The sequence below is a fragment of the Nannobrachium achirus genome (assembly GCF_963921795.1).
Source record: "Nannobrachium achirus genome assembly, chromosome: 22".
Classification (NCBI taxonomy): domain Eukaryota; kingdom Metazoa; phylum Chordata; class Actinopteri; order Myctophiformes; family Myctophidae; genus Nannobrachium; species Nannobrachium achirus.
Window position 1 is genome coordinate 48,294,079 of NC_137829.1, and position 19,476 is coordinate 48,313,554.

The following is a 19,476-nucleotide window of genomic DNA, read 5'->3' on the forward strand; positions in this document are numbered from 1 at the left end:
TGGTTTATGACCAGGCAAATTCAGACGACAACAACAACAACAAAAAGAAGGCAGCAGCTGGAGGGCAGCCAGTACAGGCTTTGGAGGAGGTGAGGAGAACAGGAGTTGGCCTGTTACTCCTAATATAGACTTAATGAATTCATGTGTATTTCATTTTAAAAATGCCTTGAAATCTGCGTAAAACAACTGTGTAATTCAGCTCAAGTGGAGGGGATATGTCCCCCCCTCCTCGGGGCAAAAGTGGGGGGGATATCACCAAAAGTGGGGGGGATACCCCAACATTTTTCGTGCGCGCTACACGCGCGCACATACCTCCCAGATATGTCCCCTTCACTTTTAAAATGCCTCCTGCGCCCTGCCGACGGCCTTGTATGATGAAGCAGGGCTTTGCTTTGCGAAAAAAATGTATAAATTTGAAACTTGGAGATACAAGGTTTCTGCCCGACAGTGACTATTTACTTTGTTGACCGCCCAGCCCCCAAAATGGAACGACATTTTATTTATTTATCTTTCCTAATGGCCGGCCTGGGCCGGCCGGGAATGAACCGGCTGTTCGGGAGTTGTCCCGCTTTTCCCAATGGCCAGCACGTCCCTGCTTGACCATCAGGTATATTCGTTTCAGATCCTGTGTCTGGATGAGACATGCCCTTTGACACAATCTAAATGTCTTAATAGAAGAGAGACAAAATACAACCACCCCACATTGTATATCTATACTATAATTTTGCGAATGTCTGAGTGTCTGTCTGTCTGTCTCAGCGTTTCTCCTCGGTGGCTGGAGCAATTGATCTGAAATCGCATCACCATCAGCATATGAACACACCTGACATAACTGTGAAGTCCGTTTGTCACTTTCACAAATCGTATGCTGTATAATAGCATTTTTATGGTGTATCTATATCTATTTAGCCTACAGTACCTTTTGTGAAAACACATGTTAAGGGAGGGGCGCTGTTGTTCAGGCCATGCACAATCACACACAAACCCACACACACACACACACACACACACACGGGGGGGGGGGGGGGTGTGTGTGTGCAGGCGGGCGGGGGGGGGGAGTGTGTGTGTGCAGGCGGGCGGGCAGGCGGGCGGGCGGGGGGGGGGGGGTGGTGTTCTGCCATTAAACAAAACGGGTATTTCTTACATTGATGCTCCTACATATTATCATGCAAGCACCAGTTAAAGTTACTTTCCATCCCTCATATACTGTATGCACAGTGCACATCCCATAACCCACACACTGCACATCATTTTGGAGCTTATATCTTTGAACGGGTAAGGGCTAGTCTATACTATAATTTTCCGAATGTCTGTCTGTCTGTCTGTCTGTCTGTCTGTCTGTCTGTCTGTCTGTCTGAAACAGCGTTTCTCCTCAGTGGCTGGAGCAATTGATCTGAAATCGCATCACCATTAGCATATGAACACACCTGACATAACTTTGAAGCCCGTTTGTCACTTTCACAAATCGTATGCTGTATATTAGCATTTTTATGGTGTATCTACTATCTATTCTGCATCTAGCTTGAGGCACATCTATTCTGCATCTAGCATGAGGCAAAATGTTTAACCAGCTCTGTGTGTGTGTGTGTGTGTGTGTGTGTGTGTGTCCGTTGTAACTGCCATCGTTAATGTAGAGGATGAGAGCAATGCTTGGAAAGCTGTTCCTAACAATGTGTTTGGTGACCGTATTGAGGCTCGCTTTTAAACAAGCGTTGCTCAGCGGGAGGGTCTACGAGCTACCGGAGCAAGCCGACCCTGCCTTGCAACATCTGCCTGGCAGGCTGCCAGCAGAGACGGACTTCACGGAGTACCGACACCCCCTGTCTGACGAGCAATGGACGGACTTCCAGAACCGCGAGAGAGCCTTCAGAGTTGGACTCAACACCCGACGACTACCTGAGAGGCGCTTCGCATCTTCTAAAGACCCGGGGAAATGGATACGCCTAATAACATTACTGAACGGGATGTTCTTCAAGGACGGCATATTTACAGCGACAAGCCGAGGAGGAGACCCGCTCGGGCTCGCGCTGCTGAAATACGTGGTGCGGATCTTGAAAAAGTTTCCTCTCAGTCGCCCCCCACCCGAGGCTCTGAGTCAATCTACCGCTGCGGAATGGATCGAGGGGCAATTATGTTATGTACGTGACATAATTCAGCCCCAGCTCAGCTCCAGTACAACCAGGGAGCGCCACAAAAGAGTGAGTAGGAACAAACTTGCTTACTTGTGGCAGCACAGGCGATCGAAAGCGATACAGATCATTCTGAATGACAGCGAGTATCCCGACCCGCCCCCTTGCCCAAGTGACGTCACAATGGTTAAAAACCATTATGAAAATAAATGTCGCAGCCAAACATTGATCAGCGACCCACTCCCATTACCCCCGTGGGAAAATAGTCTACAAACAGAACGGCCCGCTATCTTTCCCAGCACCTCCCATTTTACACCTGATGAGGTAGAGTCTGTTTTGCGCAGCCTACCCAATGACAGGGCTAGTGGCATAGATGGGGTAACATATGAAAGCCTCAAGACTGCACAATCATGTGCAAAAATAACATCAATTTTTAATGTCTGCCTGGACAATAAGAGAGTGCCCGAATCCTGGAAAGGAGCCATGATTCATCGTATCCCAAAGAAAGACAATGTACCTGATGATCCATCAACATGGAGAGACATTTCCCTCCTCCCTACAATCTACAAAGTGTTCATGAAATGTATCCTGTCTCGTGTGCTTCCCTGGCTGATAGACAATGACATCTTGTCACCCAAGCAGAAAGCATATATAAATAGACAGGGGATGAATGAACATGTTTTCTGTCTAAAAACTGGGATCGATGATTTTAAACATGAATCTTGTAAATTCTACTCTGTATTCCTAGATTTCCGTGATGCTTTTGGTTCTCTGACCCATAATGTCATGATTAATGCCTTAGAAATGATACATCTACCTCAGGTATTTATTGACATTATTAGAGATGTGTATGAATCATCATTCATACAAGTCATCTGTGGGAAACAACTGACAGACCCAATACCTCTCCAAGTAGGCATTAAGACAGGCTGTCCCTGGAGTGCCATTAACTTTGTCCTTGCCATTAACGGGTGGATTAAGTGGTTGTGTGACTGTGCACCACCCAATGTACTATCCCCAAACCCTGTCCAGGGCTATGCGGACGACGTACAGCTAGCCTCTCGGGAGGAGAGTGTTGTTAAAAACATGCTTGCGAGAACAGACAGGTTTCTAGACTGGTCAGGTCTAGAGGCAAAAAACACCAAGTGTGCTGTTCTCTACCAGAGGCGTAGTGGTGGCAACCGCTGGTATAAGTCTAAGGCTGATAAAAGCCCTGAGTTCACCATCAACTCACAGCCCATCCGTGTATATGATCTACACGAGTCCTATAATTATCTAGGGCATAGATTTAATATTGCAGGGGACTGGAAAGAACAGGTTGAGTACATAACATCTGAATTTACAGCTAGGCTGAACCTGATCGATGCTTCACCACTACCACTGCTGATGAAGTTGGAGGCTATTAGGCAGGTTGCCCTGACTAGAGTACAACATCTTTTCTCCAACGTTCACATAGCATGTAAAACACTCAGTGACCTAAACGATAGTATAGTTCACTTTGTGAGGAAATGGTTCGGACTTAACACCCACAGCACCAGAGACATTATTTTCCAGTCAAAGCAGGACGGTGGGTTTGGCGTGCCGAACATGGAGTGGATTTATAACGCCACAAGGCTGGCTCACCTAACAAACATGTTGAACAGTGATGACAAAACTGTCAGGGAACTTGCTAGATCATCTCTGTTTCTAGACATGAAACGGCGTAAAGTGCCTTTGGCAGCAGAGGGCGATCCAGGCTTCCTGGGGTTCAGAAGAAAGCCCAACCTGAAAATGGACTCAAATGCTACTGGGTTTGGGGTATCGTCAGACTGGCCTGACCTCAATGACCTCTGTGTGAGAACTGGAATATCCCTGAGCTGGGCTAGACCTGACTCGGAAACAGTGGCAGTTTCTGAGGACATTATTACCAACTGTTTAGTCTCAGTAAGGGCTACCGTTATTGATACACAACATCACATATCACCAGTTACTGCACGGAAGCACCTCATCATGTTACAACAACAAGAACAACAACAACACTGGACTGGTTTAAAACTACAGGGAAAGCTAGCTTGCCTCCCTGATGCAGACCACACAGTATCACATACAATATACAAGAACAATGCAGTTGATGAGGATATAGTCATCTTTACAGCCAAAGCCAGATTACAGGTCCTTCCAACCAGACTCAATCTCTCCCTGTGGTACCCTAACACATTTCCTCCTCATTGTCTGCACCATGAACACACTCCAGTTACAGAAACACTGTCACATATTCTTAATGGCTGTCATGTATATAAGGGAATGTACATTGCTAGGCACGACAGAATTGTTGACCTATTAGCTAAGGACATACGCTCATATGTTTCATCATCTGCCAACATGTATACACACTCACGTGTTTCAATTGCCATGTTCACGCACAATAATGAAAATGATGCCTTTTCAGATGTCACAGCTAACACACCAGATATTGTTGTTGTTGATGAGGACAGTAGAGAAGTGACCATTTTAGAAGTGGCATGTACATTTGACCACAGTCTGGAAGAGGCATTCCTTACAAAGGCACTTAAGTACCAACGTCTTAAGGATGCTATCTTACAACTTGGCTACAAGTGTAAACTACTGGTGTTTGCATTTGGAAGCCTTGGTAATGTCCATAAATCAGTAGTGAGGGGCCTGCAGATTGCAGGCATGCCCAAGCCAAGAGCAAAGGCATTGGCAAAATTCTGTTCAGTGTCTGCAATAATTGGCAGTCGCCATATATGGAGAAGGCGATGCTTCCTGTACCCATGACCTATACCCTAGCACTTGTTGTACAGCTTTTTCCAAGTTTGCTCATCCACTATTGTTTGCGTTCAAGAACTTCTTGTTAAATGTGAATGCAAATAAAGATGTTAAAATGTGTGTGTGTGTGTGTGTGTGTGTGTGTGTGTGTGTGTGTGTGTGTGTGTGTGTGTGTGTGTGTGTGTGTGTGTGTGTGTGTGTGCAGGCAGGCGGGTGTGTGTGCAGGCGGGTGGGCGGGCGGGCTGGGGGGGGGACAGTATCTCTGTAGCCATTAAACGAAACAGGTTTCTTACATTGATGCTCCTACAGTACATCATGCAAGCACCAGTTAAAGTTACTTTCCATCCCTCATATACTGTGTGCACAGTGCACATCCCATAACCCACACACTGCACATCATTTTGGAGCTCATATCTTTGAACGGGTAAGGGCTAGTTTATATAATGTAGTAAAATCATCACACGGCAGTAAATTACTCTACCATTGGACAAAATTATATTTTATTTGTGAAAAAAGATTGGGCTACATAGTGCCGCTTTAACCACTAATGCTCAATTACATAATGTAACAAAAGAATCAGCAGATATACAAGTTCACTGTGCATCACAACGCTTTTCAAAATAGGGACAGCAAGTTTAAAGTGGTTAAAAATACATGATAGGACAAGTGAAATGTAGACATATACATATAGGCTACATATTGACCAATAAATATCAGCCAGACCCGTATAGGCCTATCAGTCTGACTCTATAGACTGAAAATGTATGTAATATAATACAGCAGAAGCAGCAAAACTAGCATTTTGATTTACAACACAACATTCAGGGAAAGGGTTTATCCGACCAGGACTTATGTCCCTCCCCAGTACACACACACATAAGAACATATATACGGCAACACATGTGCATGGGTAAACAGTAAACACACACTAAACCACACGCACACGCACACGCACACGCGCGCGCCTCAAATCCCAGCCTTTCTCATTACGGCGCGGTGGCGCCTACCTAATGCCTTCCCATGACTCTATTTTACCTGTGACACCGTGTTTGGATTTGGTAAAAAAAGATGATGATTTAAGGTAGCAATTTCCTCCTCAAAACAGTCTTGACATGTATATATAAAGTAGCAATTTCCTGATCAAAAGGTTCTGCTGGAGGGGGAACCGTGTGTTCTCCTCCTTCTGCTCTGCTGGTGGAGATAATGAATCATCTGCAGCCAGGGGCGTCACACCAAATTCTGGGCCCTGGGTACAAGGATTCACTGCGGGCCCCCCATGAATGTTAACTGTTGAAGAATAGCAGATCTACAAGCTCACAGCGCGGCACCGAGTGCCGCGCTGCGAGCTTGTAGATCTGCTATTTTTGAAAGATTGTGGAAAATGTGTGCAAGAAACCCATGTTTCCATGTCAGTGATGCTCAAACTTTTTCATGTGAAGGACCCCCAAAATTATATGAATTTGGCCACGGACCCCCATCTCAAAATATTTAGTTCCCCCCCCCCCCCCCCCCCCCCGGAAGCAACATTTGAGTTACAAATGTTCGCTTTAAAAAAATACATATATTCAAAGATTTGCACACATTTTCACGACTTTTCAAAAATAGCAGATCTACAAGCTTGCAGCGCGGCACTCGGTGTCGCGCTGTGAGCATGTATATATCTGCTATTTTTAAATAGCTAAAGTTACTGGGGCCCCTCCACCTTGGGCCCCGGTAACTCAGTCCCACTTTCCTACCCCTTGTGACGCCCCTGTCTGCAGCCCCCACGCTGTATATCTGCATAGATAAACACATGTTTACGGTGTGTCAAGAAAAAGAACCTTAAGGTTTGTTTGGTGAGAACAAAACAACTGAGTAAACACTGCATTCCTCAGCGCCAGAGGAGAGGCCTGTGCATAGTTTTGTTTCTTGGACGTTTGGATGTTTGTTATGATGCCGTTATTGTGCGTTGTAAAACGATATTATTCGGTAACGGAACTGTGTTTTCTTCTTTAATACCGTACTCTGTTGTGCAACAAAAGGTTTATTTTTGTCTCCTTTCTCCCACACTAATCTAAAAATCTTTTAGGCCTTTTATCCCATATCTCAATTTGCACACTCGTATAGCCAGGTCAATCACCGGTCCTTTTGGCAGCTCGCTCATTGCGTTGTGCGTCTTTGGTGGGACATTTCCTGGCCAGATACCACAAATATTGATCTTCTTTGTTCCAGGATAGAGCGGAGGGATTTAAAAGAGACACAGGATTGAGAGTGTCGGTGCAGGCGGGGAAATTCCTGCACTCGGTCGGCCCGCTGACATCGAGTGATGTATACTCTCTCTGTGCGATTACAGAACCCCACAATTGGAGGAGAATCCTTTTATGTGTGTGACTGTAATGACCGACCCTATTATCTGCGGGGGAAATGGGAACCTTGGGCATGTGGGACGAGTCAAAGGGAGAGCGCCAAATCCCATCAGCATCATTAGCAAGAATGCTCTTGGTTTTTATCCCCCAGTGAATCGCTACACTTACTGCATCTCTTCTCTTCTCTTCAGCCAATTGCTTTTTTTGCAATCAGCAATGATCTTGGGAGGAAATTGGGGATGTCACGATTAATGCAGAAATAAAGCAATTATTTACTTTGTGTTGTTTTTCCCCAAGTCGACTAGTGTTCCATATGTTTAAACACCTGCACATATTTTCACCCTGTAGCATTAATTATGTAAATGATGTTATGACATTAACATGATGGAACTGGGTGAAAACATTTTAATGTTCTAAGTATCTTCTGTCATTTTGTTTTGTATAAATTTGCGGTTCCTCAAATTAAAATGAAAAGTCTTAGACTATGCTTGAAACACGTACATCAAAGTCTCTGAATAAAAAGCCTGTTTGAAGAATTTATCCTAGATCCACTAAGTCGTGACACATTTCTAAGGGTTTTTCATAAATGTGCTTTTGCCTCGGCAGTCAGTCGTAGTTGTTAGGCTGATGATTGTGGCGTCTTTCCAGCATGGAGACCCAGAAATGTCAGATACACACGATGATCCGTTGAAGAAAAGATCATTTTTGTCCCTCCCCCCTGACTGGGCGAAGTCTTGCAAGATAACGGGGCGTTTTCTCTCCTTTGTTGGTGCTCTGCAGAACTAGCTTGTCACATGGTGTCAACATGATGGTGGCATCCCCCCCCCCCCCCTCCCTGATCATTCTGTGGTTTTTATCTGGGAGGAGCAGTGGTGGAAAAGAGACTAACATGTTTTACTTGAGTAAATGTATCAATACTGCAATATGGAAATATAGTCTGTTACAATTAAAAGTCAGAAATTGAAAATGGTAATGGTAATTATGTTTTGTAATGTATGTTTTGTAATAATAATCAAAATCTACAAAGTAAAGTAACCAGTAACTAAAATGGGGTAAAAGTACAATATTTGCCTGGAGTAGACGTAAAAGTATACTGACAATTTGAAATACTCCAGTAAAATGCTAAATGTTACATTTAGGCCTAGAATTATTGAATGCTTTAACCAGTGAAAAATAGCAGATATACAAGCTCACAGCGTGGCACCAAGTGCCGCGCTGCAAGCTTGTAGATCTGCTATTTTTGAAAAAGTCGTGAAAATGTGTGCAAATCTTTGAATATATGTATTTTTAAAGCGAACGTTTGTAACTCAAATTTTGCTTCTGGGTGGTCCCTGGAACTAGATATTTTGAGATGGGGGTCTGTGGCCAAATAAATATCAGTTTGGGGGTCCTTCGCATGAAAAGGTTTGAGAACCACTGACATAGTAGTCTCTCAAGAACAGACTAACTGAGCTCCATTTAAGTGAAAAGGACCTTTTCTTTGACGATGGCTGGCCAGATTGCTGACGTAGAAAAATAGGTTTTTCCAAAAATCTTAGAAGGATTCAAAAGACACTTATAGAATCGGGTCAAAATTCTAATTTTCACGATTTTTCAAAAATGGCAGATCTACAAGCTCGCAGCGCGGCACTCGGTTTGTATATCTGCTATTTTTCCATAGTTAAAGCATAAAATAATAATACTCAATAATGTGTACCCGTTCTGAATGGGTTAAGGACAGTACTTGAGTAAATGTACTTTACACCACTGGGGGGGAGGAGGAGGAGGAGGGTTAAGAGAACAACTCTACAGTGACATTCCTCAACAGAATGTAATGCACGTGTGTTTGCTGCTGAACAGGGCCTGCATGTGGGGATCAGTGTCATTGATGTCCCATGGCGTCCCCCCGACTAGAGCTGCGTTGATTTTGACTTAGTTTATTTATTTAGTTGTCTTTAGAATAACGTTTGATTTCACCTGAAATGTTTTAGTTTTAGTCAACAAAATACCAATAGATTTTAGTCGACTACATCAACAGCTGATTTTTTATTTTGGCGGAAATTGATGGCGTCGTAGTGCCATCAAGTGCTGAAAATAGACGATCTACAAGCTCACTACGTGTTGCAGCGGTTTACTCAGGGGGTGTCGCACCAAATGCTGGGCCCTGGGTAGAAGGATTCACTTCAATTATGTTGTGCTTTAACTATTGAAAAATAGCAGATCTACAAGCTCACAGCGCGGCACCGAGTGCCGCGCTGCGAGCTTTTAGATCTTTGAATGTTTCAAATCCTTCTAAGAACCTGTGTTTCTATATCAGTGGTGCTCAAACCTTTTCATGTGAAGGACCCCCAAAATGATATGTATTTGGCCACGGACCCCCATCTCAAAATATTTCGTTCCAGGGACCCCCCAGAAGCAAAATTTGAGTTACAAATGTTCGCTTAAAAAAATACATATATTCAAAGATTTACACTTTTCACTGCTTTTCAAAAAGAGCAGATCTACAAGCTTGCAGTACGGCACTCGGTGCCGCACTGTGAGCTTGTATATCTGCTATTTTTCAATAACTAAAGTATAAAATAATTAAGGCCCCTAAACTTTGGGCCCTAGTAACTCAGTCCCACTAAACGTGTACCCTCAGTAAAACTATGCCTGAACATAACCTTTTAAAGCATTCCGGTTGCCCTACAGACTGGTTAGAGTCCATAAGTGTCCATATGTTCTGCTGTTGCATCTCTCATAGGAGACAGACAGCTCACAGTGGCCCATCATGCTGACAATATATACCATCTACTGTATATACGCTGTGAGCTTGTTCAAATGGATGTGCATGAATGTTCTGCTACAGAACAGCAGACAGACAGGAGGAATTAAAATTCTCGTCACAAAGCTCCAGCACTCCTTCAAACAATAAAATCTGCCATTCCAGGGTCCCTTTAGTCCGGGCTGCACTCAATCATAAAAACATGTCGCTATCATAAGCCAGATGGGAGTAATTCTTCATCTATGTTTTATTGAGTGCTTCGTGTCTCTCTGCCATCAAGAAGGCTCTCTGTCTTAATCAGAAGCACAGAGGAGAGAGAGCTAGGGGAGAAATGGGAGTTGTATGAATATAATATGGTCTGGGCTGATGGGCGTCGAGATGTGATGTTGATGGAAGAAAGTTGTGAATTGGAGACTGCTTTAAACTGTATTTTTAAAGCAGTGGAGAGATGCCTCTACCCCAGCCGTCTATACTCAGACTGAATCATTTAAATCATTTAAATGCAGATAGATACTTAAAAGACCAGGACATCATGATCACAGTATTGATTTACATTTTAGTTAACCATAGCATCAGAACAGGTGAGCATTCAGCGAAAATATAGGCAAGCATTCAAAGAAAATAGGCGAACATTTGAAAACGGCACACATGGCAATCTGAGAAAAAAAATCCAAAACATTTTCGAAATTTTTCAAAAATTTAGAGAAAAGTTAAAAGAAAATCGACTATCTGGAACTCGTCAATGGTACCAGAACACAGACGTTGACATCCTGTCAATGACTGGCTGCTATTTGCATTATACCAGGGGTCTTCAACAGGGGGTCCGGGAGTCGGGACCCCTAGGGGCTCCTCAGAGTTACTACAGGGGGTCCTCCAAATCTTTGTGTGATAGAAACGTTTTTATATTAACCACTTGAAACCTAGTGTCCATATTCAGAGAACATTCGCCAAAAGAGGTTTGTTGTAGAGGGGAAAAAGAGCAGACACAGTGAAAGGTCAAATTTATTAAGTATTGACAGTTTAAGTGGTTAAATATCTGAAAACACAAATTGATATGAATCCAAAATACACTGATGATTGTGCGGTCAAACGATGAAAGTAAATGGAATTTATCATAAGGTTGTGGGGGTCCCTGCTTCATCTCTCTCTCAACTAAGGGGTCCTTGGCCTGAAAAGGTTGAAGACCCCTGCATTATACTGTATATCACTGCATAATATATATTATTGTTGTATCAACAAGGATAGGATGATTAAAGAAAGTTATGTCTGTATCAGGTGGACTTGACGGGAAAATCCCAGTTGTCCGGTGTCCCAGTTGGGCGAACAGACTGTAATTATTGTCCACAACATTGCAAGCGGCGCGAAGGCCAGCGGACCTTGGTCCTGCTCTTCGCGAAGAGCGGGCCAGAGTTACGAAGCCGTGGTGAATGCAATCGTTATATTTACGGCCTGGGCAAGCGCACGATAAACGCATGAATGGGATGAAGATCGCTTAACACACCTTGCAGTGCAGCAGCACTGCGTTCATAGGCTAGGAGAAACATACCAAAGATTTGTACGCCATTTTACTACTTGAAGGCTTATTATAAAGATACCAAGGATTTCGTCATTGATGTCACTGTTAGAAAGAAAATGTCCCATTTTGTTTTGCATGTTTTGTTTATTTTTTAACAAATTGAACCTTATAACTAACAAGCATATGGTGTAAATTGTGAATGTGTCCCTTTAAACATGCCTCCAGAAGAACAGCACTCTCTGACATTCCTACCTGAGTTTGGAAACACAATCTGACCTTTGAATTTGATCTGTGTGTTTTCATACAAAACAAGCCGCTAAAGCTCATGAGTCACTGCAGAGAATAAAGTTGTCTTCAAAGTGTTGGTGCCAGTGTGCCATGTTTTTTTTTCTGAGCTCGCCGGTTAATTCTAACACACACTCTTGGTAATGGGTTCATTAAGTCAAGGATTAGACCCAGACAAAGACTATTGATTCCTTAATCCCTACAACCCCTGTCTCGGCCCCCTGTTCTGACGATGGAGAAATGCATCGGGAGTTCTGAAATAACATGACAACGTGCAGCTATAGCAGTTGCTGTTAGTTCTCAACCCAAACCTGCAAATTAAGGCCTAACTTGGCCGGCCCGACCAATTAGCATACATTTTAGGCTCGGCCCGGGTCGGGTCGGGTTTGGGCTCGACTCTACTGTTTTTCCTGGCCATCTCTATTCCATGATTTTGGATCCAACGGATTTAAAGGTCCTACACCATGCATTTAAAAATAATTTATATAACACTGTTTGTGTCCCAAAAACGTTTTTGAAAAGGTTTGAGGCTAAATTACCACTCCTGAATACAGAGCCCCTGTCATTTCTGCCTGGCTTTCAGAGCATTTTCAGCTGCAGTACCACCTTGTCCTGAGTGGGAGGACTGCGCTATTGAGCCAGTTTTGGCCCCACACTCCTCCCCACCTCCTGCTCAGCAGGCCTGCCCACCCCTCCCCAGCTCCTCCTGCCTCCTTCTCAGGCCTTGTGACATCACAAATCTGACCTTTCACAATCAGGACCGTTCTGAGACATGCTAACATAGATCTGCCCATAAACTGAGAAAGACACAATGGTCAGAAATAGGACTTTGTGAGGATAGAAGTTGCTGGTGGGACACCAAGAAAATACATAAAAATTGGAAAAATGTAAATTCATGGTGTAGTCCCTTTAAGTGGGAGATTATCTTTTTAAAAACCTTATTTAAAGGAGTAGTTCACCCAGAAAATGACATTTTTTTTTATCAATTTCACACAGATATAAAGAGCTAGATGCCTTGTTCGCCTCTGCAGTTAATTGGAGCGATGTGCAAAAGTTCTAGTCTGGACTTCCTGGAAAAACTAAGGGAACGCTGTCAGTCTAGTGACTACTGGCCAATCACAGTGTGTCTTTTCCGGGACTTATCCAAGGACCACAATTCATTTCAACAGAGCCAGTTCCGATGTTGCGCTGCTCAGCTGTTCTTACAGGCTGCATGCGTAAAGACCAGCCCCCACCTGCCTCTGATTGGCTTACCGACTTCCGTATGTGTGACGCACGCAGAAGCAATGAACACGGAAGCGATGAGGATTCCCTTAGTTGCTCAATGCATATGCCCCCTAGCCGAAGGAGGCGTCTACCTTTCTATGTCTATGATTTCACACCCCATGAGTTAATTGTAAATCAACGCCTTACTTCATCGTACTACAGTGTCACACATAAGTATCAAAAATTATGATCTACATGCTTGTCGTGACGATGAGACACATTGCAAGCTTTGTGGGTTGGTTTTGTACATACAAGGTTTCCACCCAACAACAACGATATGGAATGGAACGTAATGTATCTAATGTTGTTATGAAGCCCATTCCTCAGCACTGGCATGGCTGTATCATAGTTAATCATCCTCTGTACTTTATGAGTTTGTTTCACCCTTCCTCGCTCCTATTTGAAATTCATGGCGGGGAGCGACGATCGCAGAGCACAACGGCGCTTCCAAATGATCGTCGTACGCAAATAGACCGGGGTCACTCTGGCGTGCCATTTCCAGACAACGACTGAGCTCTTTGACATTTTCCAAGAGGCTCATTTCATGTTTTATTGCTTCATCAGTGGAATGTAATATGGCGTTACCGTAACACTGCCGCCATGACTCACTTTGATGCTACAAGATGGCTTTCTAAATGCTTCTAAAGGGGCATTAATGAAACGTTCGATGAGCAAACGTTTACGGTAAGGTGCATGTGCCGTGTGCGGCTGTCTGATGCATTAAAAATAATGTCTCTGGGTCGACAAGACCTTTGAACTCCTTGAGCTGTTTGCGGCAGCGTTTAGCGACGCTAGAGAAACACCAACAGCGAGTGGACAAAGGAGATTCCGATGTGAGCGCAGGTACGTGCTGGCCATTGGGAAAAGCGGGACAACTCCCGAACGGCCGGTTCATTCCCGGCCGGTCCAGGCCGACCATTAGGAAAAAAATAAAAATAAAATGTCGGCCTTCGTTCCATTTTGGGGGCTGGTCGGCCAACAAAGTAAATCGTCACTGTCGGGCAGAAACCTTGTATCTCCAAGTTTCAAATGTGTAAACTTTTTTGCAAAGCAAAGTCCTGCTTCATCATACAAGGCCGTTGCACAAAGGTAGTGAAAACAGCCGATCTACAAGCACACAACGCCTCGCCGTGCGAGGCGTTGTGTGCTTGTAGATCGGCTGTTTTCACTAGTTTAAATCACTTTTTTAAATGATAAATACAAAACAAACGGTTTTGGACATACAAGGTTTCCACCCGACAATAACGAAATATAGACCTATAACTCATGTAATTGGCCCACTGGGCTTGTCACTTGTCATGGCAATTCTTTGAGTAGCAGTAGCGCACAATGAGGGCCTCTACAACTCTTTTTCCCGGGCCAGCACGTCCCTGATGTGAGCGTCTTTGGAGTCGAAGCAATAAGCGGGCCTCATTGTTCCGCTGCGATGTATAATGTGTTATTGGAAACACGGGCACAGGGGGATGAGTCAATAATGTAATTCATGGTCCCACAGAGAACAATAAGGACATCCTCTATAAGAGCCAGATAGGAAATGAACGCATATAGGAAGACACACGAACGGCCGGTCCCCCATCACAGTCCACCAAATTATGACATCGTCAAATAATGGCCAGTGTCCCATCAGAGTCCACCTATAATGACATCATGACCCAGAGAGCTGTGAAATTACAATAGTAGCTGTTAACATGCAAGCATGCGAATAACTGTCTGAGGAATATTTGCATGGTATATTGCTCAGTCTGTGGGAGTCACATTTATTTAACCACTTTCAACCTTACAAGTTGCACCCCTATCCCCTAAATTACAAACCAAACAAAGTATGTGAGCTTGTAGAGCAGCTATTTTAACATCAGTAGTGTAACAAAGTAAAATAATAGTAATAATAACTAGAAAGATGCAATTGGAAATTGCAAGTGTGGTTGCCGTGACTCAACCAATACTCGAGCTAACACCACTCCTAAATTTGCTCCAATTACATCTGATTCAAGGTAAAATCCCATTCACAAATAAAGTTTATCTAGAAGAATAAATAAAGTTTCCCCAGGACAACAGTGTGTTTGTTGCCCTGTTGGGCAACCACACTAATCCGTTGTGTTCAGTCATTTTCTTCTCGTAAGCACTCTTACTCATGGACACATGTTGCCATGATGAAAGGTGCCAAATCGGATGTATTGACCGCTATATTGACGGACCGCTGCATGCTATCTTGCTGCGGGCCGAGAGTGGCAGCTGTTGACCCAAGGGTCTTTCCCCCCTCACTCCCCCCTCCCCGGAGTTACAGACAGACAGACAGACAGACAGAGCCGGCATGTTGTAGTGTAGCCCTCCTCTCCCCTCCCTCCATTATCTAAACAGAGACCATGTGTGTCCAGCCGTCCAGGGGGAGATATCACTATCACCAGTGGTAGGGCTTATCTGCATATATCCCCCCCCCCCTGCACTCTATTAGAGACAGGAACAGGAAACACATTTGCAGTGCTTAACGTTATTAGCTGATTATACGCATCTCAGCTGGCGTGTGTCTTTTAGCCCCCCTCAGTGGGGCGGGTCGCAAGTTCTTCGCGACCCTTCGCAAATCTCGTGCGGCCCGTGTGCATTTCCAGACCATATGTTTATTTTAATGATCAATAAATCTGTCCACGTTTTCTGTTCGCAATGAAACATGGAGGTAAGTCCAAAAATGTTGCACGTTGCACAAAATCATAACTTCCTTTTTTATCCAATGTTTGCCTGCACTGTATGTTCTCAATGTGCAGATGCACGTAAGAGAAATAAGTATACAGGGATTAAATGGTTAACATGTCTGAAAAACACAAGTGCATGCACACACGTTTGTGTGTGTGTGTGCGCGTGTGTGTGTACGCATGCACGTGTGTGTGTGTGTGTGTGTGTGTGTGTGTGTGTGTGTGTGTGTGTGTGTGTGTGTGTGTGTGTGTGTGTGTGTGTGTGTGTGTGTGTGTGTGTGTGTGTGTGCGCGTGCGTGCGTGCGTGCGTGCGTGCGTGCGTGCGTGCGTGCGTGTGTGCGTGTGCACGTGTGTGCACGTGTGTGCTCGCCTGCATGTGTGTGGTAATTGGGGGGGGGGGGGGGGGGGGGCTTCAGATGTAAGGAGACTCCAAGGAAAGAAAGGTTGGGAAGGGAAGAAGCTCTGCTCTAGGTCATCTCATCTCATTGATCTCCAGAAGCAATCCAAGATATATATTTCTGCTCTCTCAAGGTTCCCCATGCAGGCTGGAGCTCCAAGGCTCATGGGAAATTAGTACGGGCTGCCTGTCTGTCTGCTATGGGATAGTCTGTCTGCTATGGGGTAGTACACAGCCTGTCTGTCTACTGTGGGGTAGTATACAGTCTGTCTGTCTACTGTGGGGTAGTATACAGCCTGTCTGTCTGCTATGGGGTAGTATACAGACTGTCTGTCTGCTGTGGGGTAGTATACAGTCTGTCTGTCTGCTATGGGGTAGTATACAGTCTGTCTGTCTACTGTGGGGTAGTATACAGTCTGTCTGTCTGCTATGGGGTAGTATACAGTCTGTCTGTCTACTGTGGGGTAGTATACAGTCTGTCTGTCTGCTATGGGGTAGTATACAGTCTGTCTGTCTACTGTGGGGTAGTATACAGTCTGTCTGTCTACTGTGGGGTAGTATACAGTCTGTCTGTCTGCTATGGGGTAGTATACAGTCTGTCTGTCTACTGTGGGGTAGTATACAGTCTGTCTGTCTGCTATGGGGTAGTATACAGTCTGTCTGTCTACTGTGGGGTAGTATACAGTCTGGCTGTCTACTGTGGGGTAGTATACAGTCTGTCTGTCTGTCTGCTATGGGGTAGTATACAGTCTGTCTGTCTACTGTGGGGTAGTATACAGTCTGTCTGTCTACTGTGGGGTAGTATACAGTCTGTCTGTCTGCTGTGGGGTAGTATACAGTCTGGCTGTCTACTGTGGGGTAGTATACAGTCTGTCTGTCTGTCTGCTATGGGGTAGTATACAGACTGTCTGTCTGCTGTGGGGTAGTATACAGTCTGTCTGTCCGTCTGCTATGGGGTAGTATACAGTCTGTCTGTCTACTGTGGGGTAGTATACAGTCTGTCTGTCTGTTGTGGGGTAGTATACAGTCTGTCTGTCTGCTATGGGGTAGTATACAGTCTGTCTGTCTGCTGTGGGGTAGTATACAGTCTGTCTGTCTGCTATGGGGTAGTATACAGTCTGTCTGTCTGTCTGTCTACTGTGGGGTAGTATACAGTCTGTCTGTCTGTCTGCTATGGGGTAGTATACAGTCTGTCTGTCTGCTATGGGGTAGTATACAGTCTGTCTGTCTGCTATGGGGTAGTATACAGTCTGTCTGTCTGCTATGGGGTAGTATACAGTCTGTCTGTCTACTGTGGGGTAGTATACAGTCTGTCTGTCTGCTATGGGGTAGTATACAGTCTGTCTGTCTACTGTGGGGTAGTATACAGTCTGTCTGTCTACTGTGGGGTAGTATACAGTCTGTCTGTCTGCTATGGGGTAGTATACAGTCTGTCTGTCTACTGTGGGGTAGTATACAGTCTGTCTGTCTGCTGTGGGGTAGTATACAGTCTGGCTGTCTACTGTGGGGTAGTATACAGTCTGTCTGTCTGCTATGGGGTAGTATACAGTCTGTCTGTCTACTGTGGGGTAGTATACAGTCTGTCTGTCTGTTGTGGGGTAGTATACAGTCTGTCTGTCTGCTATGGGGTAGTATACAGTCTGTCTGTCTGCTATGGGGTAGTATACAGTCTGTCTGTCTGCTATGGGGTAGTATACAGTCTGTCTGTCTGCTATGGGGTAGTATACAGTCTGTCTGTCTGCTATGGGGTAGTATATAGTCTGTCTGTCTACTGTGGGGTAGTATACAGTCTGTCTGTCTGCTATGGGGTAGTATACAGTCTGTCTGTCTACTGTGGGGTAGTATACAGTCTGTCTGTCTACTGTGGGGTAGTATACAGTCTGTCTGTCTGCTATGGGGTAGTATACAGTCTGTCTGTCTACTGTGGGGTAGTATACAGTCTGTCTGTCTGCTGTGGGGTAGTATACAGTCTGGCTGTCTACTGTGGGGTAGTATACAGTCTGTCTGTCTGCTATGGGGTAGTATACAGTCTGTCTGTCTACTGTGGGGTAGTATACAGTCTGTCTGTCTGTTGTGGGGTAGTATACAGGGGAAAATCCCAGTTGGGCGGTGTCCCAGTTGGGCGGCGGTGTAGCGTTAAGCGGCAAGCGTACAGCTATGAGACCCCATTGATTTCTCGCCGAAAATTTGATGAGCAATACAATGGTGATATGTCACAGTTATTGTCCACGACATTGCAAGCGGCGCGAAGGCCAGCGGACCTTGGTCCTGCTCTTCGCGCCCGAGCGCCGCAGGTGCGAGTGCCCGCGAGGAGCGGGCCGGCCGCGCGAGTTACGGAGCCGTGGTGAATGCAATCGTTATATTTATGCCCATGCCGTAAGGCCTGGGCAAGCGCACGATAAACGCATGAATGGGATGAAGAGATCGCTTGCTTTACAGTCTGTTGGAAAGGCTCCCCCACCGCCTTATCGCTGCACCGCCCAACTGGGACACCGCCCAAGTGGGACTAGCCCGTATACAGCCTGTCTGTCTGCTATGGCAGGGGTCTTCAACGTTTTCAGGCCAAGGACCCCTTAGTGGAGAGAAAGACGAAGCAGGGACCCCCTCCATATAGGCCTAGTTTCATTGTTTGACAGCACAATCATCACTGTATTTTGGAGTCATGTCAATTTGTGTTTTCAGATATTTAACCACTTGAACAATAAGTAATAAACTTGACCTTTCAGTCTGTACTTAGTCCGCTCTTTTTTCCCCTCTACACCAAACCTCTTTGCCAAAAATAGCCGATCTACAAGCTCACAACGCCTTGCAGCGCAAGGCGTTGTGAGCTTGTAGATCGGCTATATTTAAGTTCTCAGGACATGGATGCTAGGGTTCAAGTGCACATAAAAACTGAGAAAAAGGTTTCTATGGCACAAAGATTTGGAGGACCCCCTGTAGTAACTCTGAGGACCCCCTAGGCGTCCCGGACCCCCTGTTGAAGACCCTTGTGCTGTGGGATAATATACAGCCAACAGCCTGTCTGTCGGCTATGGCGTATTATACAGAGCCCCAGAAAGCAGTGGATCCTGTGAACTCTGAAATATTTATGTCCACTTCTCATAAAGCAAAGCAGGTCACCTTTGGCCCCGGGAAGTGTTCGCTTGTGTGTGCACAGCTTCTTTGGAGTATTCACATCTTTTGGCGAAAAGGGAAAACATATTGCCTTGGAATATGGAATGACCAGACAGCTACAGTACCAAGGACCACATATAATATTCTTGTTCTGAAATAATCATGTGCATGTCTTAACACTGAATAATGTAGAAATCTTTGCACTCTCATGGACACATAAGGCTTAAC